Genomic DNA, 20,272 nt, shown 5'->3' on the forward strand with positions numbered 1-20,272 from the left:
AACACAATGATGGCTTCTCAGGTGGAACAGTCCTCTTTCTGGTTGCTCATTAAAACATTGGTTAACAGCAAGGTTGCCTGACTACATCTAAGCCTGAGTGACTTTCTCAGGGACATGGGAAGTGACATTGGTAGGGTAGGGAGTAGAACCCACGTGTCTGGATTTCCAGAGGGCTGAAATGCCAGCCAGACACTCAGTAGGCTATGCAAAATATCTGCATCAAGAGCAAGGCCTGTTTTAAGCCTCTGTTAACATCCCTCACAGCTTGTGGTACATAAGCCTAACCAACACAGTCACTAAACCATCCCTTTTCACTAATGGGAAAGAAAACCCCACACACAAAACCAACTTTTCACTTTCTCAATCCACCAAAACAGCACTTGTGAAATGGAGCTGCACTTACCTCCAGAGTGATTGGTAACATGCTAAAGCAAACTGCTTGAAAGACCTGGAAGAGTTATTCTTTTATCATCAGGGATAGAAACAAAGAGGGACACGAACAGCCTCTGGATAGATTTAAGCATGGAGCATCTTGTTTTGTCTTCACGGCCCATTTAAATGTTATTACATCTAGTCAAATAAATTGCCCAGCAATCAGGCCATTCCTTCTATTGACCTCTAGAGACTGAAGACAATAAAAACTCTAGCACTTAAATCAGGCCATAATGACAAGATTAATGTCTTTGGAAGGACTTGCTGACTGCAGTCTGGACCACTCTGTGTCATGAGCTCCGTGTAATGTCCCAGCATTGCAGAGGCCGTCTGGCTTCCCCTCCTGCTCCTTCTTGCCTCCAGCCAGCCCGTTCTGGGGCCTTTAGCCAGACAACCCCTATGGGTTATGCCTGTAATTCCCTCACTTGGCCATAGAATCAGAACTGTTTTAGTTGGAAGAGACCCTTGAAGATCATCTACTCCAACTTCCACGACTAATGGCTGAGGTTTTCTTCATGTGGAAGCTCCTAGAAAGTGGCTTTGATTTGTTTTGGGGCTGGCATCCAACATCCGAGCTCATCACACAGATTGTTGGAGAAAGGCAGGATCCTGATGTCAATCCAAGTGCTGGGAACTACGGGTTTTACCATCAGGGGCTGCCTGAGGATGGATGCAACCTCCAAGGAATATGGTGTGTATGAGTGTATTTTCATACAAGCATCTAGGAGGAAACTCATTGTGTCTCTAAGTCTCAGTCCCTGTACCTGTTTCTCTATCAGCTCTACTGTGGTTTTGTTGCTTCAGAGAAAAGCCTAAAACTGTATTCTAGGTTGTAATCAACACATTATGCATCAAACTGGTGTGTACTGATTGGGGGGAATAGAGGCTTTCAAGGAAAGGAATTTATTTCCAGCCAAAACCCTGGTTTAAAAATGCAAATCCAAACCTGTTTTCAGAAGCAGCGCTTGGATGAGATTTACAGCTGGCTAAAAGGGCAAAGCTTGAGAGGTGGGAGAGCAGAGTCATCCTCAACCAGAGCATCCAGTATTCGCTGACACAGCATCCTTGGAGCTATTCCAACCCAAGCCCCAGTTTGCTGTGACAAAATAGTGGGTCTTGGCTCAGACTGACAGAATATTTTAAGGCTTGAAAAAATGCATAAGCAAAAGCCCTGCAAGAGAAGAGTAAAACCAAGCAGAAGCACGAAGATGGTGATAGCAGCTTGAGGAGTCAAGGGTGAAAACTGTGCAAAATGGTATGAGATGCTAAGGAAAAAGGCAGAGAACTGGAATATGACAGCTTGGGAACTGCTGGGATGAATTTCCAGGAGCTCATGGGACAATCCCTCCCTGGATGTCTCATTGGGGATGGTGTTTCAAATGCCTTGGTCGACTCTGCGCAACAGTCAGCAAGAAACTGAGCACGTGAGCTGTGCACATTGTGCTTACGAAATCTCTTTGTGCATGGATTAAAAATGACTTTGTGTTTTTACCTTCTCCTCACGCCACTGGTCCTTGAGACAAATCACAGACCCAGCAGCTCGGACCAGCTGAGCTCGGGGGGTTTTAATCTCTGAATCTTTCAGACCAATCCTGACACCGTATCCTTACCCCAGGGTAACCACACTGCCCTGCAATAGGCTGTTGCTGTTGCTAGAAACAAACCACAAGGTTTGCATTGGATTTGCAAGTTGTCATCCACACTCTGTCTGAACTTCTCACCTGCCTGCAGCTCTCTTGCACTTAGTTTAGCCCTGTTAGCTGTTCCTCTAATTCACCATGTATCTAATGCAGCTGAGAAGTGGAGATGTGGGATACAGGAGGGCAGGCAGGGGACAGTAAGGGATGGGGCATCAGAGATCCCATGGCAATAAAAAACACATTCATGGTCAGGAAATAAATGTGATCCTGTAGCTGGGAAAAACTGGCTTTACTGATAACAAAAGGAATATGTTACCTAACCTGCATTAAGGGCACAATATATAGTAAATTTTGATGTAACATGGAGTTGCGGACCAATGAAGAGAGTGAAAAGGTGTAAAAACACATTAGCAAACATACAAAAGGGACTCTAAGTGGATCCTGGAACAAGCTAATGAAACTAATGACATGAACATCATATTCCTGCTAGCAAAGGACTCCAAATAAAGCTGAACCACTGTATCACCAACAGAGGAAGAAACTCAGCATGCAATTTTTTGGTAATAATTAGATATGGATAATGATTTTACATTATTTATGCCTTTCTCCAGTGTCAGGTGCAGCTGCAAGTGGCAAGGAGACCACTGAGTCAAAAATACTAAGGGAAACAAATGCAGAGTGGCATTTCAGTCCCTCTGAATTTGTCCACAATAAGGCAGAAGATCTGATCTGATTTTTGCCCCCCTCACTTTGCAGCCTTTCTCTACTTGCAGCACTGAGCTAAAAACCCATGGAATTGCTAATTGAAAACTAAGTGTCAACAGCAGCTCAGCACAGAAAGAGTTTCAATTAAAAGCAATCTCTTCTTGCCATCCGAAGTAATATTTTCCCTCCTGGCTAAATTTTAAGTGAAGCACAAAGTGGTTGCTTGTCATTGCTTTAATGGGCTCTGAACTACTGTGTGGGAAAACTTCCTTTCATTTGGAGGCCAAGGAGCACTGAGAGTGGAGGATTGCTTTTTATGTATGATCTGGCCAATTTGCTTTTATCTTCTACTCTGTGTGGGCAAATAGTGAGGTGTACTGAAGGTCACAGTGGGAAGACTATTTAAAAGTCAGAGCTGGATAGGAAGGAATCAGTTTTTCTCACTATCAGTCCTTCTTGGACCTCCATCTGTCCCTCTCCATGTGCTCAGCTTGGTTCTAGCATCCAGGCTGGCTGAGCTGGGACAAGCCATAGCCAAGAGATCCTCAGGTGCCAACAAGCTTCAATCTGGGTTTCTGACCCCACATGGATGAGACACTTGAGAGCACGAATGGAGAACTTCCAGACAAGAAAAGCAGAAGAGGAAGCGATGCTAAAGAGGGCGGTGAGAGATGCAAGGGGAAAGTTGGGTCTGGGGATATGAGGAAGGTTGCTACCAAGGCTGGTGACATCCCTTGTGGAGAAGATACCAGCAAGCCTTATGACGCCTCTTGTGGAAGCGATCCATAGGGGAGATCTTGGGACAGTTTCCCTGGAGGAATTTGGGATGGAGACCATGTGGCAGCAATGAAGAAGTGGGGGAAGGAGGGACTGTGGGCTGGTGGATGCGGTTGGTAATGCTGGGAAGGAGCTGTGGGGCTGGAAACATGAATGCGATAGAGTCAGACTGATAGATTCACCATCCCATTGTGGTAGCAGAGGAGTGCATCTGCATGGCCAGGCTTGCATGCTGAGGGCAATTTATGTGGCTTCTGATTGCTACTGGAAGTAACAATGGAGGAAGACCTGTAATTCCTCCATTCCTACAGCCTCAAATACCCGATCTTGAGTCTTGCTCCCTCCAGAACTAGTCTGGATAGCCTCACATCAATCACTTCTCCTCTTATTCCCCAAGTGCAGAGAGAGGATATGGCAGGGTGTCACCTTCCCTTTCTCTATGTAGTAACGGCTAATCAAGCGAGCAGGTTATTAAGAGCATTTCCAGATTTATTTTCCTGAAAAAAAGTGTCTGAAACACTAAGAGGAAGTGATAAAAAGTGACAGCTGAAGAATAAACTGCTCTTCATCACCGTGAGACAGAGAAAATGTTCTGCCTACTGTTTTAGGGCTTGCACATAAAAAGCATTCAGAGAAGGTTATGGAGGTTGCGTCTCTTTGAGTCGCTCAAAAGCAGCGGATCCTTTTAGGAATACAAATACTAAGTGCTTCTTTGTGCTCCAGCTTCAGCATTGAAATCTGCCTTAGCACAAAATTAAGGATGTGAGGTTCACATTACTGCTGCTCCTGGGCAATGAAGGGGGAGAAAAAGGGGAGGGCAGACAGTCAGGCTCTCAGTTTTGCTGTGATATTTTTTCTTTGTGGTTTGAGTGAATGTATTTTAATTGCTGGTAGGGACTGCTGCACTCTGCGTACAGCTTCACTCCTTGGGTTGGATGTAAGAAAAAGCTTCTTAGATGGGAAAGTAGATGGGCAGGGACATAGCCTGCCCAAGAAGGCGGTAGAGTCACTATCCCTGAAGGTCTTCCAGAACCATGGAGATGTGGCACTGAGGGACACGGTCAGTGGGCATGGTGAGGGTGGGTTGGGGTTGGATTTAAGGTTCCTAAAGCTCTGTTCCTACTTGAATGATTCTGATTCCTTTCTGCTTTAGACAACGAAGGAATCTGCAAGTCTGTGAAAACTTGAGGTACTTCTATGCTCTTTTCAAAACTAGCAAGCAACTCTGTATGCAAGTTAGATCAGCATTTTGCCTCTCTTAGTCCTTGTTCATCTGTTACCTTCGTGGACAGCAGATCCTGAGATCCTGTAAAGGATGAGCTCTATGGGCATCTCCATTCTAGTTTTGTGCCTGGATATTTCCCTCTTCCCCTTCCTGTTTCAGGAGATGAGCTACACGTAATAGGCTGAGATTTATCTCTGCAAATGACAGATGCATTCAGCAATGCCCGTAAATCACTCTTGAAGCAGGTAGAGTGTTAAGAGCAGGAGCATTTTCATTTTCTTTTGTTACAAAGCCTGGAAGAGTCATGGCAGGATGCCTTTGTGTTAAGAGACACAATGAAGTTGATAAAGAACTGCCACGCAGGCTTGATGTCAAGAGAAAAATCTCTGCAAGACAGATGGGGCTTGGAGCAATGAACACGGATAAATGTTAGCAGCAAAGTTTAAAAGCAATCTGAGCAGTCACTACTTGTCCTTGTGAGTTGTAAAGAGGATGATGATTGCTCTGGATGGTACCCTGGAGACATGTTTCTCATGGTAGAGCAAACAGTGGAAAATGATAGAGGATTGGGCAACGCTCTCCATAGAGAGCTGTCATCCCTACACCATGGTGGGCATCAAACCAGAGCCCATCTGAAGCTCCCTAACTGTAAATCACAGATGTTTCTGCTTGTTGGCAAGATTCAGCTGTTCTTTATGTCCATCTATCCAGCATAGCCCTTCCACTCAGTATGTTCAGACATCAATCTAGAAGTAATGTGTCATAGCAGGGAAACAAAACTTGTGTGGCAAATTTAGGCAGAGGCGTTGGGCTTTTTTCTTTTAAGGCTTTGGCTTTTCACAGAGCAAAAGTTTCTCTGCCAGAGCAGACAGGCAGTTGCTCCCATTGCCAGTAGCTTCCCATTTGGCTGGCAGTAAATGTGTATATTTTGGTCTGCAGATGGGTACTCGTGATCAGCCATCCGATGCCCACAGGGTTAGAATCATAGAACCACTGAGGCTGGAAAAGAGCTCTAAGATCACCAAGTCCAACCCCAACCCACCCCCATCATGTCCATTAAATCACATCCCCCAAGTGCCAGATCTCCACAGTTCTTGCATACCTCCAGGGATGGTGGTCATAAGTCATAAGTCATAAAACCATAGAATACCCCCTATTGGAAAAGACCCATAAGGACCATCAAAAGTCCAACTCCCAGCTCCACAGAGGACCACCCAGAAATCAAATCATATGTCTGAGAGCTTTTAAAGCCTTTAATTTTCTTACAATCCTCAGAGGATGGTAAGCTACAATCTGGACATGAGCGGATAGCTTTACACTGCTCTTGGCACAATAGGACCAAGGTCACATAAAGGAAGCAGACTCCTTTGAAATGCTAATATTCTGGGAACATGGAACTAGGTGAAGATTCCAGCTGCAGGGCCTCTAGATGTCAGACATGAGGCTAGAAAGGCTTAGGCTGTACTGCAGTGCAGTTGCTTTGACGCTCCCATGCTCAGCAATGGGATAGGCCCAGTTCTGCTCTTGCTCACCAGACTCTGTATGAAACAATTAGCAAAGAGCAATTTAAAGGGAAAAAGCCTTGGTTCTGATCTCCCTCGTCTTGGCAAATCAGCCTTCACCAGGCTGTGAACATGCACACTAGAGAAAGTGAGCCAAGTGGGGCTGATGTCTCCCATGAAAACTCCTGCATGACATCCTGGGGAACTTTTAGCCCTGCTTTATTTTGAGCATTCATAAGCCTTTCAGTCACAGTGATATGCCATCAAATTTTGATGTCTAACGAAGGAACAATCGTCTCTTTGCTTCCCTTTTATAGCAGCTGATGCTTTCAGTAACATTATCCTGCCATGTTTTGACATCTGGCTTGTCAGCGAGAACATTATCTACCACAATATGTTTTTTCCACGAGCAAAACTTTGACATAAATTCACTGGCAGGCTGGCTAGATGCTGCTGTGTGCAGCAACCACCACCTCCAAACAGGAAACACATCCCCAGATGCAGAACTTTGACCTTTTGCTTTACTCCAAGGAAAAGCAAAATGCGAAGCACTGCTCTGAGCATTGATTGCATTGACCACCATTGGACTATCATGGATGGAAACACCCATCATCGTGTTTCCATGACTTGGAGTCATCCACTCCATTCCTGGCACCAACACCCCCACCAATGAAGGTCTCTGGGACTTCCACAGACTCTCAGAGCATTACACCATCATCTCTGCCCTGGGCTGAGTGCATCTCAAGACCACTAAGATCACCAAGTCCAACCACTAACCCATCACCACCATGGCCACCAAACTGTGTCCTGCAGTGCTGGGATTTGCTAAGAGCACAGATCTTGGGAACATCTCTACCAAGCCCAGATGGTACTTTCACTTCCCCTCAAGCTCCTGTCCATGCCCTGACCAGCACAGAGAGTGAGCCTCTCCAGATTCATTCTTGAAAACTACAGGAAATTCCAGCTAAGCTCCCTGATACTCCCAGAGTAGATATCAGCACATTTCCCATCTAACTGACATCTCTCTTATCCATGCAGCTGATAAGTGAAGCTGTTGCATGCATCCCCCTAATCCTGATCACTGAGAGCACTCTCCCTTTTCCAGCCCTCTCTCCCTTGGAATTTTAGGCATTTAGGGGAGGTTTTCAGGGTCATCATTCAAATCTCACTTGCTGCTCCCCAGATAATTAAACACCAGCTTTCCCCAAGCACAGCTCTTGTTCTGGGGGCTTCTTATTCAAATGATGAATCAGTTCATCTCTTCAGGGCCCAAGAGATCTTAGATAAATGCTGCAACGGATACATGCTACTTATGTCATGGTTTAGAAGTCTTTTTTGGGTCAGGTGTGGATGACTGGGGTGCAGATATTGCATGAACACACATGCCTTGAGCTGCTTCCTCATCCCCTGGATTCTCATTTCCCCCCAACCCCTCCCCATATAAAAGCCTTTATGTGATATTCAAACCTTTTCTCTACTAGGACCCAACCTTCAGCAGCACCACAGTGGCCTCCCTCAAGAGACCAACATCTAGACTCAAAGCAGAGAAACCTGTTTTCTCCTCCTCCTGCTCCTCTTCCATGGGACTGGTCATTCTGCAGCTGGGAAGAGGCCCCATCTTAGGCTGGAGGAGACACCCCCATTGTGTCCCTAAAGGGAGACAAACTTTGGACAGAGGATTTGCACTAAAAGAAAGATACTGGGTTAGCAGCACATTTCTCCCTTGCACTATACCACCTTCCACTACCAGCAGACAGAATACCTCATTCTGAGGCTTCTCCCACTCAGCAGCCCTGGGTGCTGTCTCTCCCTAACACAATGTGAAGGCAGGCAGGCCCTTTGCTGGTGCATGATCCTATTTTTGGCTTCAGGAGGACTGACTGCAACTCCTTCTAATTGCATAAGCATTTGTATAATTCATTGGCACTGGATTTCATCATTGTAAGCCTCGGTGTGAAGAATAGAAAAAGTCTTGTGCATTTCTTCTCTGTCCTCTATTTTCTCTCCAGCAACCATTCTGCAGGCAATAGGTTTTGTGTCAGGTCAAATTCACTTCATCTGCAACCCTTGGTCAGCAGGAAATGCCCTGTTTCATCCCTTCCTTTGTGCCTTAAGAAATTCAGGGCAGACCTAACCTGAGCAAGCATTTCCTCTAACAGATTGCAAGGCACACGCCTTGGATCCATAGCTTAAAGCCAAATGAACAAATGGCGCATAAGGAAAGGCTTATAAAGTGACATGGGCCAGTTGTGCACTAGGAGTGACTCACGCCTCTAAACCTTTCTGATCTCAAAACCCTTTGAAACAACACAAAAAAAATCAAGCTGCCACCCACATTTACTCTTCAAGACTAGGAAAGACCTTTAAGATCACCAAGTCCAACCCTCATCCTATCACTATCATGCCCACTGACCTCATCCTTCAAACAAATAATTACACAAAAAAGAAAGTTCTGTGATCACTTCGATGCCTCCCAGCCCTGCACCCATTGAGAGAACCCAACCACCAGCCCAAAACATTTCTGAGGTTACAGCTGTGAGGTTTTGAGGTGAATGGGGTGAGCCCAGAGTTGATGCCTCTGAAGGGACCAAAAAGCCTCAAACAAACAGCAAGAGGCTAAAATTAAGCTGAAATATGCCTTGGAAGCCAAAGTGAGATAAGATCCACGCAGGCTCTGACTGCTTTATGTTGAAAGAGCTGTTTTAGTACAAAGCACTCGTATCATTTCAATAGAGAATGCTTTCTAGATCTCATAGCGTTATTATTTGATGCTCCTAAAGAAAAGCTGTAAAAGAAACCATTTCTCAATAGCAGGAAAAAAAAAACACCACCTATCTGCTTCTCTCTCCAACTTCTCCCTCAGAAGACCCAACCATCCTTATATCCTTCCTCCAAACATACCAATCAGTGGCTTCATTACACCTGAGCTGCCAGGTGGGTGAAATCCAAACATTTAGGGGCTGCAGTGCTTTCAGATGTCTTCTTCTTGGGGGTGGGAGGGGTGCATTAATGGTTTCCTTGTGGTGTTAACTGTGGGTGATGGAGCTGAGAGACACTGGCTATGTGTTATGTGATGTCCTACATGATTACTTAGCTTTTTCTTGTCCAAAAATGTCACTCTTTTCCAACAGTTTATGTCTGCTGTTGAAGATGAACAGATGGAAAGGTGTCTGTGAATGGTGTTTCTCCCTTCCCTCCTTCCTGGATTCACAGATCTGGCCAGCTACCAGCACAAGTAAATATGTTTGTGCTCATGTCATCTCTAATGTTTATGTGACAGTCTACACTGTCTAGTTTTCAACCTGGAGCTCATCTGGCTGAAAAATACCTCTAGAGGCATGTCTGTTACTGAACTTCCCATTCAGATAGAGAGGACACCCTCCCTGAAGTATACCTAGGGCTATATCAGCATATTGTGTTCCCCTAGAGGGCTTTTGCATGTCTGACAAGATGTCTGTCATCCCATGGCCATTTCTCCACTGACTGATGTCTCCTTGCATATACGTTACCCCAGCCTGGACACCAGTCCCTTTTGGCTCTTGCCAAAAGCTGGTTTGGGTCATGTAAAATCTCATCTCTTCCTTTCCATCCTTCCTTCACCCATTCACAGCAGAGGACAGTCCAGTGAGTATGTGCTCCTCCATTCTCCAGAGGTATCTCTGAGAACATCTGTTTTGCTGATATTCCTATCAGAAATGTCACCCTGCCTCCACCCATCCCATGTCTTGCAGCTCATCCCAAAGCTCTCCACCTTCTGTTTCTTATCTGATGTGAGTTAAACATTCCTGGAATTGGTCTTAAGGAAACTCAGCTCCCATCTTGGGTTGGCCCTTGTACTGTTATGGGAGGAAGTAAGAGCTGATGCTGAGATAAAGCCAAAAGCAGGGAGACTTGCAGAGGGAGCTTCTGCCCGATTTCCCACATTTGCACCATGGACAAAGCTGGTGTTCAACTCAGCTCATCTGGGACCTAAAACCAAAGCAGGATTTTGGGATGATCCAATGGGAAGTAGATATAAATAGTTTGTTCTCGAATCTGAAGAAGGCATAGATAAATCTATAGGTTTGTACAGGAAATTCTTGTATACAGGAGAATACAGGAAATCCTGAATCAAAGACAATACACTCATGGGAGGAGCAAGGAAGGGATGGAAACAAGAAATCTCTTCTCCCTAGGCAGCAGGCTTATGTTTGTTTAAGTTTCATTTGCTGCCTTGTGAGTGCAACACATTTCCTGGTCAGTCAAGGTCACTCAGGGTAATGTATGAGGAAGGCAAATAAATTCCTGGAAAGCACAAGAAGTTTTCTGCTATATCTGTGTTCTGTGTTGATGGAACAGTAGTGTTTTAGGAACACCTGAGTGCAGTGGGAGCCTGAAATTGAGTGGAAGGCGATGCAAATGAAATTGACACCCTTTGCACCTGTGCTGAACTTCTGGAAGCAGTGAAACCACAGAAACGGAGGCAAAGACACAGCTGCCAATGCCAGTGAGGTTGGTGGAGATGTCAGTTTGATCTGCAGCAGTGCTAAGGAGGCAGAAGACATGGAGAATTGGGTGGGGAGCGCAGTGTCCTCTACCCACTGAGGGCCACTCTCAACTGAAGTGGTGCCTCTGCCCAGGGAAATGTGTGTTTCCAGGTCTGCAAAGGGCTGGGGAAGGCTTCTTCCCAGGTGGGAGAGTTGCTGTAGGAAAGGAGGTGAGAGATGGAGTTTAGTGTGCCCTGTCCCAGATGTTTGGATAGAACTGATGGTATTATTGGTTTCCTGGCAGGGACATCCTGTAAGACATCCCAACAAGAGTGTTCATTCTGATCCTTGTTTTTAGAAGGATGAAGAACTGTCTCAGCATGTTAGGACTTACTGATTATAGGCTATGCAAAGAGATTTGCTGGCTCACATCCTTATGCAGATCTACAAGAAAAGATGGATTCTGCCATTCCCTCCCACTGTGGGTCCTGTTTATGTTTTGAATGCTTTCCATGTTCTGCCCACCATCATGAAGACACAAGGAACTCTTCAGTATCTGAGTGGTGTGGGCTCTGCAGTCACATGCATAAATGTCAACAGCAGACAGTTGTGCTTTGGGTGTTGGTAGAAGAATAAGCAAATAAGTGGAAAATCCACTGTGGTGGAGGAAGTCAGGAAAAAGGCATTAAAAAGATGTCCAAAGACACTCTAATCAGCTCTGCAGGTCTGGTGAAGGGGAAGAGTCAGTAATAAATTATCCAGGCAGGTTCTGATCTGGTTGTCTTAATAATACCTTTGCTAATTGACTGCTATTCACTCTCCTCATCAGTGGATAGATCTCAGAGTGCATTAGCAAACTGTTTGACTTAATTATTCTCCTCCTTTAATGAGAGTGAAGAGAATGAGCCTTGGCTGCCTCACCACCCCTGAGACAAACGTGGTCAGATTTATCCCTGGAGAGGATGGAAGGGAAATCCTTCTGTGGATATTTCCCAGGAGGTGCAAAGGTAACAGATAGAAGTGTGGCTGCTGGGCCATGCTCCAAGCACCTGATCAAGTTGTAGATGTCCCTGCTCATCGCAGGAAAGTTAGACTAGATAGTCTTTAAAGACCCCTTCAAACTCAGACGGTTCTATGATTCTATGATTATGTCCAAACAAAGGCTGTTTGCATACTTCATGCAGTTAGGGTTACCGTACAGAGAGGACAAGGCTGTATCCAGTGCTGTGTTTTATTTGGGAGCAAGGAGAAAGCAGGACAGTCCCAGTTGCCCCTCTTTCTCTTCCAGTCCCCACTCTCCCTCCGGATGAGCTACACATTTCCGTCCGCAGCCCAGGACATCCTGGCCTCAGATGAACGCCAGGGAAAGACTCTTACATAACCCCCCTTCATCCATAATGGATGAACATCATCAAAATTCAACGGCAGCCTCCAGAGCCTTTCCGGTGCCTCGCCTACAGATTTCTCCAAGAGGCTCAAAAACCCTGATTTAGTACTGCACATTGATCAGAGAAAAAGCTGGTAGTTTGGGCTCTCTCGTGCCTAGGGAGTCTCCATCCTCCAAGGTCTTTTAATGCAATCAAGTCCTTTTTAAGTATGAAAATGATGCTCTGTTCTGGGCAAACAGAAGTCCAGCTCTGGGCTCGTTCAGCCCTGGAGAGGATGTGGGTGAAGCTGCAGCTGGGAAAGATGGAGCCAATAAAGCCACCAGGAGCTCCTGGCACCTTCCCTGGCTTGCCCAGCTGCTGTCTGGCCACATGGAGGCAATTTGGGGCCTGAAATATCCCTTTATGCTTTAGGCTGTCATTTGGGGGTGGAGGAGGATGGAGATTTCAGAGCTTCAGCTTGAATTGCTCAACTCAAAGAGCACAACCAAAGAGTCATGGATCCAAGATCATCAAACGCAACTGCAACCCATCCCCATCATGCCCACTAATGAGGTACATCAGTGCCACATTGTTCTTGGAAACCCCCAGGGCTTGTGACACCACTGCTTCTCTGGGCAATTTGTTCCAGTGGCTGATCACGCTTTTGGAGAAGTTTTTCCTAATATCCAACCTGAATTGTGGGTTTCTCCGGTTCTAAAAACCTCTGGTCAAGTTTTGTAAGTAGAGCCACAATCTGTGGTAGAAATCAGACTTGTCTGCAAACAATCCCAGGACCCTAAATGACAGTTCAGTGCCTGCTTAGGAATTTATGATAATGATAATTTCCGTGGTTTATCCCAATTTAACATCTGCAGTGACTCTGTTAACATTATGTGACAATGGGGGAGAGAACATGGCTTCCAATACCTTTCAGCATGAAAGCATATGTGTATGCAGCCTCCAAGGCAAAACATTTTTGATTCCAGTGATGCTGAGCTTAATTGACTGAAATGAGCCATATCTGTGGGGCACAGCATCTCGTATTTCTTCCTTTAGATTGGATATGAGGAATAAGTTTTTTTACAATAAGGTTTGTGAGGCAGTGGGACAGGTTGCCAAGAGAAGTGCTGGTGCCCCATCCTTGGGGACATTCAGTGTCAGGCTGGATGGGGCTCTGATGGAGTTGTGGGTGTCCCTGTTCATTGCAGGGGATGTGGACCAGATGGCCTTCAAGGATCCTTTCCAAATCAAACAATTCTACCCTTCTGTTATACTACGCTAGACCAACATTGTCTATTTAGTAATGGGTCTGGCTTGGACCTGCAGGATACAGGTCTTTAATTCCTGTACCTCAGGTCAGCACCAAAAACTGGTAAATTCTTGCAATGGGACTCTAATATTGTAATATAAGCCTTCTCAGAGTTAGTTGTGCCATCTCAGACAGCTTTCCATGCTTCCTCTGCAGGCAGTAGAGAGAGCTCAGTACCTGCAGGTGGTTCAGCCCTTGCATTTTGCGTGGTTACCATGGGGTGGGAGGAGTTCCCTTCATCAAAGCCATCTCTCCCTATGGACCACAGAGGAAACCCACGCAATGACATCCAGGTTTGCTGACAAATGAGCCTGAGGACAGAAGTCACAAGTGGGGAAGACAAGAGTCAGGTCTTATCTCAGTAAGGCTGTAACAGCAACTTGGGTTGGTGGTGCACAATACGACCCCTTCTCTCAAGAGTCAGAGGCAATAGGAGGTACTGGCAAAAAGCTGGTCTGGGTTGTCAGAAACACCTTGTGAATTCCTGCTAATTCATCCATTGCTTCAGCTGGAAGGAGCCCTGCAAACGCTGAAACATTTTGACAGCTGAAATATTTTAGCACTCTTGCATGAAAACGCTTCAATTTTCTTATTTAACAGCTACATTTAAGCTTTTCAATTTGACTTCCATTTTCGTTAGTAAAAATCCTGGGAATCAGCTTTTCAAAAGAAACAAAATTAAACAATTTTGATCATAGAAACTTCTTAAGAACCTGGGTTGTTTTTTTTTCTTTGTCTTTTTCCAGGCGTGGTAATAAGTACAGCATAGATAGATAAAATAGATAGATAAGATAGCAGCATGTAGCATCAGGTCTTGAAGCAGAGTGCTGTCCACCTTGCACCTGTGTTGGTCTGTAAGCCATTAGGAGGAGACCCACAGCACGATTAGAAGCAATCTTCCCAGGTTTCAGGTTGGATATTAGATATTAATATTAATTAGATATTATATTGGATATTATTAAACATTTCTTCTCTGAAAGAGTGGTCAGACATTGGCACAGCTGCCCAGGGAGTGGTGGGGTCACCATCCACGGAGGTGTTCCAGAGCCATGGAGATGTGGAGCTGTGGAACGTGGTCAGTGGGGATGGTGGATGAGTTGGGGTTGGATTGGGGGATCCTAGAGGTCTTTTCCAGCTCGAATGATTCTATGGTAGAGAAGTGGAAATGGTCCTTTGGGGCTCTACAAAGCATGTGTGTCATAGAGACCAGTGGACAAAAAGCACCAGTAGATTTGCACCAGGGTTCCTACATTTCAGGTCTCCATCTGCAAAAGATCAACTGTCTGTGCTGCTGGCACCTCTTCAGAAGGAGGTGAATCCCAGGCTGAACTGGAAGCAAAAATTGGGGTGATAAAACTAAGCAAGCAGCAAAACCTACAATGCCAAAACCCCAGCAGAAACTGACAGTTTGTTAGATGAAATCCACCGAGGTGCTAGGAAAGAAAAAAAAAACCCAAACCAGCACTCTGGGGCCTTTAGATGCATTTTGCACAATAACTGCCTTTTGAAATGTAAAAAGGAATACCCAGATTCTCACCGGGAGTGTGTGCTATATTCACATGCAGAGCTAAAGGATTCTCCCTTACCAGCTGTGCTGAGATGAAAGAAAAGCCGATCTGTTATTCAGGAAGGCAGCGGTAGTGAAGATGATTAACTGTTCGTTATGAAATACTGTCCCAAGGACTGTGCTGTTTTACATACAAGCTGGAAAGTTGTTCAAATGGAGATGGTTTGATAAAGACGTGCAAGCCAGGGGGGAACCTGAAAGATGTGTAGTGATATAATGAGAACTTTCATGAATTACAGAGACCCAAAGGGAAGAGGGATTACGTTTTAAATTATGCATCGTTTGTAATGAAGATGTTATATAGTGCAGTGGATCATTGACCTGTGCAAATAAAGCATCTATCACACACAAACAGAGCTGCCGAGTGCTTTGAGCTTTGGTCTTGTTTCTCCTTCTTGGCTTTCCAGCTAAATTCATGGTTTAAAATGGAATGAAAAAGGGCAACCCCAGATCTGCTGTCCCCATAGTTCTGTAGTATTGGTTTTCAGGTCTGTGCAATGGGAACCACTGGGGTAAACTCCTCTAGTTCACTGTTTCTGAAAACATGTGGAGAAATTGGGCAATTCAAATCCTTGAAGGAAATGGCCATCGTTGAGAATTTGATTGAAAAGTTGTCAAGAGTCTGGTATAGGTGTGGAAAAAAAAGGTCAGGAGTAAAATATTAAGGTAATTAAGTGAAAAAAAAAAAAGCATTCAGCAACTTCCATCGCTATTAGCATTGTCTCTGCATGAGGTTCTTATGGGCATGTCATGTGTAGGACTCACCCAGCATTAAATTCCCAATGCTTGGATGTCAATACTTGAGCTTCAGATCCTGGCCTCCTTCCCAGGCTGGTGGAGTGAAGAAGTCACTTGAATGGCAGCTCATCCAACCTGTTCTGGATCTGTTTTGTATTGTTCCTGGGAAATGCTGCTTTGTGTTTTTTGGCTGTAAGGTCTTGTTGGCTGTGGGCCTTTGTTGGCCATGGAGTAAAGCAGAGGCAGCCAGCTGAGATGCAGGCAAACACCTGAAAGATACTTGCAATGGAGAACTCAGCCTGTGATTACAGCTGTGGGATGCTCTCACCTATATCGAGACATTACTGGAGGTCATTTGAGATAACTCAGAGCATTTCCCATAGTTCTGTGTTTGAAGAGATGAACCCATCTGTGTGACTACTTATCTTGTTACTGGAGTTATCTTTCATGCTTATTTTTGTGATCAGGGAGTAGAAGGCTTTGTAGGAACTTGAGATAGCATGCTGTGATTGGCAGGGCGTGGGAGACATGAATCCATAAATCCGTGCCAAGACATAATTGCTCAAGAGAGTTTTTTTTTCCTTAGTTCTATGCCAGTGAACATATATCACAGCATTTCTAGGTGGGCCCCTTGAGGACCCAAGGAAATGACTTGATCTGTGCTGTGGGAAAACAGCACATGGTTACCAGGAATCGTGCTGGAATCACAGATTCCTAAGTGAGGGACAGAAAGGGTCCCAGAGTGTTTTTGATCACTGGGATGCAGATCTGAGGTGCAGAGCAAGCCACATCCATGTCATTGGTGGATGGTTGGACCTGATGATCTTGAAAGTCTTTTCCAACCTTAAAAATTCTATGATTCTAACTGCTTTCATGCTCCTTACCTGGGCTGGAGATGCAGCCCTGTCCCTGCACAGCCATGGCAGAGACAAGAAATCCCTGCACAGCCATGGCAGAGACAGAAATAAATTGTTCTAGACAGGTAAAAGAAGATCCCCTCCCCTATTTTCGTCTCCCTCCCTCTAGCATTAGTTGTCTGAGACGCGGCTTGCTGTGCTGTTATTGTTGCTTTTGTTTTATTTTTGTTTGCAGAGCCAAACCCTCAGAGGCCAGCTTTGCACCATAACAAGCAAAATACAGCTGACAGGTAAAGACAGGCCTGGAGAGGCGAGCTGGGTCATATGGGCTCGTATGACTCACATTTGAAGCAAAAGCTTCCTCCCCCACTCTTTCCCATCTCATCCTCACAACAAAACACACTACGCAGCATCAAAATAGTCCCAAGGAGTCTCTTGTCAGAGCCACTCACAGTGATAAGAGGTGCATTTCCCACTGGGGAGCCAAGCCCTGAGATAAGTAGAGATGCTCTTAAAGGACACAGCTCTATGGGTAGCTCTGCAAAGTGCCAGGAGATGTCAGTAGGAGAGGGAAATGTCTGCCTTTGGATATCTGTTGGGGTGATTATAAGCTGAGCTGGGGGCAGAGCTGAGCTCCGCAGTAAAACCAAGTGTCTCCAAATTCAGAGTTGGAAAAGGCTGTGGTTCATGTTTTAAGTGAGCCAGTGATGCCTACATAACTGCATCTGGGAGCTGAGAGACCCCAGTTTCCATAGGTTTTCCCTGCTAAGCATTAAAATGGATGCCTGTTTTCATTCACCTGTTCATCCTCTCTCACACTCTTGGTCACCAGACCGTTCCAAATAATTTGGCTCCTGGGCTCCAGCTGTGGTTGAAACATGAATGTACAGATCAAGCAAACAAGGAGCAAAGGAGTGTCATAGAATCATGGAACCATTAAGGTTGGAAAAGACATCCAGCAGCTTTAACACATGCAGTTATTTTAATGCAAAGCATGCTTCCCATGGTTTTGGTTGCTGCAACCAACCTGTGGCCCATGTGGATATTACTTGGGCATTGGTCAAGTTAGATGAGCAACTGCAAGCATCTTATCCAAGCAAGGTAAAGCAAGTCTGCAACAGAAATAAGGCTGTGATGCATGTAAAGTCATTTGAGATGACCTAAGTTTCCTAAGACATCTGTATGGAGCTGTGTTCAGCACTAGCATAGGGGAAAAAAGGAAGCTTGGACCATTATAGACTTCATCCCAGCTCCAATCACAACAAGGGAAACATTTTCTTCCCTTTGGTTGTGTGCAAATTTGTGAAAGATCTGTTCTAATAATTTTTCCACTCCAGAAGAGACAGGAAGAGACTGCTTGTTGGCTACCTGCTTGATCAAGAAGGGTTAGGAGGAAGATTTTCTCCCAGAGGGTGGTGATGCACTGGAACAGGTTGCCCAAGGAGGCTGTGGATGCTCCATCCCTGCAGGCATTCAAGGCCAGGCTGGATGTGGCTCTGGGCAGCCTGGTCTGCTGGTTGGTGACCCTGCACATAGCAGGGGGTTGAATCCAGATGATCATGGTGGTCCTTTTCAACCCAGGCCATTCTATGATTCTATGGCTACCAGACAGAGCTCATCTATAGGCAGCCTGCAAGACTTTGTCATATGTTTTGGGATTCTTGGATGAACAACAGGCTGGGACTGGGTCTTGACATGGGATGTGAACTCACCTCTTGTTGTCTTAACTGCATCTTTCAGCTTAGATATCAGCCCAGAGCTTGAGCTTTTGCAGTCCAATAAAGAGAAAAGTTCACATTAGGTTGCAATTTTTGGTCATCGTGAGTAAAGCAGCAGAAACTTAAAAAAGACTTTGGGCTTAAAGATTTCATAAATAGCTGCTTTCAGACTCAGATAAGCAGCTGAAATCTTGCTCAAGCAGCTCCAAAAATAAATGGCTTCCTGCTCCTTGAGCTCAAGAGAAAATCAACAACTTCTATGCATGAGCAAATTAATTTTTACCACTTGCAAAGCCCCTGTGATGGATGATTATGCATACGAAAGTGACACCGCTAGCAGGATAAAGGGGGGTTCTCCCCAGGCTTTTGGCCAGGCTTCCCATGCTGCTGATGTTTTCCTTGGCATTTCTGCTGGAGCTTAGCTGCTCCAGGGGAAGACTTTGCTGGCAGCTTTCCCAAACCAACCCCGCTGTGACAGCTTCGTGCTGTTGCCTGTCACTGCCATGTGCGATGCCCATCTCTTGGGGTTGGGGAGGTAATGGCTGGGTGATCCTCAGGTCACCTTCATCCGGGCTGGATATTAGGAAAGATTTCTTCCTAGATATAGTGGTTGGGCACTGGTGTAGGCTGCCCATGGAGATGGGGGAGTCACTGTCTCTGGAGGTGTTCCAGAGCCATGGAAATGTGGCACTGAGGGGTGTAGTGGGCATGGTGGGGATGGGTTGGTCTTGGGGATCTTAGAGGTCTCTTCCAGTCTTAATGACACTATGATTCTACGATTCTATTGCTGAGCGCACTGGGACTTCAGCAACAGAAAAGATCAAAGATGCCTGTGGTCAGCCCTGGTCTCTTTTAAAAGGGGGAGGAAATAATGATATGAAGAAAACTAGCAGCTCTAGAAGCACTAACCCAACTGGATCTGAGGTTCCCGGGCTCTGCATCATGCCTCAAGTAGCAAGGAGCCTCTATTCTGCATCTCACCAGGATCTGGGTTACACGTGTCACATCAGGCCTGGACTGACTCACTTTCATAGAATCACAGAACCATTAAGGTTGGAAAAGACCTCTAAGATGGCCAAGTCAACCATCAGTTTACCCCCAGGGTGCCTAATAAATTATGTCCCTCAGTGCTGCATCTCCACAGTTCAGGAATGATGACCCCATCACTTCCACAGCAGCTTTGTCCCACCATGAAGAGGTGAGGACAGACCCTGGCCAGCCACACTGCAGGGCAGCTTATCCACACTGAACTATGCAGTGGTTGATGCCGTGCCATCTCCATCTCAGAAGAATGCAATAGTTTTCCCTTCCTACCCAGCATCACACACCAAGGTTTGGGTTTCCAAAGCGCTGAGCATCTGCCGAGCCTGTTGGTGTCAGTGGGAGCTGCTGGCACTCAGCCCCAACCAAAATTGTACCCATTTAATGTGACTCAGCTGAAATACTAAATTAGCCAGAAAGGTAGAGCTGAATTGGAAGATCTGAGCAGTTCTGCCTTGATTTTAATTCTGGCCATGCATATCCTTGCAATGTTACAAATGCTACTACACAGATTGCGGAAGGCAGAGACACACACGCATCTGATTTTCAGAGTAGTACAACAGACAAAGGGAAAAGCTGGGTCATATTGTCCCCCAAAGAAAAGGTTGGCTTCCACATGACTCAGGAATGTCCTAGAGATCAGCTTTATCTATTTATATATTTATTCCGGCTGGCATCTGTGAATCACTGCTAATAGCAAAGGGTTGCATAATTGCAGTGAGGATGCTTTTGTGATGGCTCTGACCAAAGAAAATACATCTATTTTGGCTTGTGCCTATGAATAGCTACCCTGCTCTGACTCTCTGCATTTGCAAACCTCAGATACTACTGAAAATAAGATATGATTGGCAGGTACAACCTGATTAGCATGTACAAATTGCCGTGGCCTTTCTCCAAGCAATCATTTGTACAAATTGTTTCCTCTGCT

This window comes from Coturnix japonica, chromosome 4 (genome assembly GCF_054131305.1).
Source record: "Coturnix japonica strain WE chromosome 4, WE-NBRP24, whole genome shotgun sequence".
Lineage (NCBI taxonomy): Eukaryota > Metazoa > Chordata > Aves > Galliformes > Phasianidae > Coturnix > Coturnix japonica.